This window comes from Penaeus monodon, chromosome 23 (genome assembly GCF_015228065.2).
Source record: "Penaeus monodon isolate SGIC_2016 chromosome 23, NSTDA_Pmon_1, whole genome shotgun sequence".
In the NCBI taxonomy this organism is placed as follows: domain Eukaryota; kingdom Metazoa; phylum Arthropoda; class Malacostraca; order Decapoda; family Penaeidae; genus Penaeus; species Penaeus monodon.
In genome coordinates, this window is record NC_051408.1 from 40,794,837 (window position 1) to 40,795,152 (window position 316).

A 316-nucleotide genomic window follows, 5' to 3' on the forward strand; every position below is an offset into this window, starting at 1 on the left:
TCTTACGACGCGCACAGTCTGGAGTTTATAACAAACCTTCAGAATTCAAACAAATCATACCGAAAAAAAAAAAAAAATTATAAACAACACACAGGATACTTAGCAGATATTGAGGCAAAGTGTTGGTTATCGACGAACAGCAACCAACAGCAAGTCATAAATGCGGAGACTAGTCACAGAACCAGCGTTTATGCCGAGTAGGGAGAGGGAAGAAAGTGTTATTCGTAGGGTAACACTTAAGGTCCAGTTTGCTTCTCTGTTTCAGTGTATTTAGAGACTTACTTGAATAAGTAGTTATGAAGAGGGATGAGAAAAG